Source organism: Frankliniella occidentalis, unplaced genomic scaffold (assembly GCF_000697945.3).
Source record: "Frankliniella occidentalis isolate FOCC.00 unplaced genomic scaffold, Focc_3.1 Scaffold215, whole genome shotgun sequence".
Lineage (NCBI taxonomy): Eukaryota > Metazoa > Arthropoda > Insecta > Thysanoptera > Thripidae > Frankliniella > Frankliniella occidentalis.
The window spans coordinates 377,928-378,517 of NW_026267341.1; positions in this window are offsets into that span (position 1 = coordinate 377,928).

A 590-nucleotide genomic window follows, 5' to 3' on the forward strand; every position below is an offset into this window, starting at 1 on the left:
GCATAAATCATGAAAAATTGCGCAAAATATAGGGTGTACTAACGTGTAGTAACGTACTAACTCGTACACTCAGATCTGGAGTGATTTCCCCCTCGGAACTACTGTACTTTCTTGTTTGGGCTAAGAGCTGTACTCGACTGGCATTTCCTCAACATTATTTCAAGATACGGCCTGTTCTGTACGACATATTTACAGACCGTAGGCCTTTTACCGTGTGTTTTTCTAACAGAGCTATATATTCACATATCAGGCCGTGTAAAAAAATCGATTGATCAACGCGCCTACCAGATGATAGAACAAGTCATTGCGGTTACAACGATCACACGCTCACCATTCTGGGATACGCGGACCTATAGACACATTGCATTTATCACGACGTGTCTCTTCGCGCGTTTTGTGGGTAGCTCGTTATATGAGGCTTGCCTGTGCGGGCCATGCGGCCAGCGGGCGACCCGGTGCGTGGTGACCGAGGGCTACCTCACTCTTTAAAATAAAGTTCAGCCATTTACATCACATTTGATTGTAAATGATTGTAGGTGATTGTTGTAAATGATTCAGGATGATTTAAGTTATTGTAATGATTCTACATG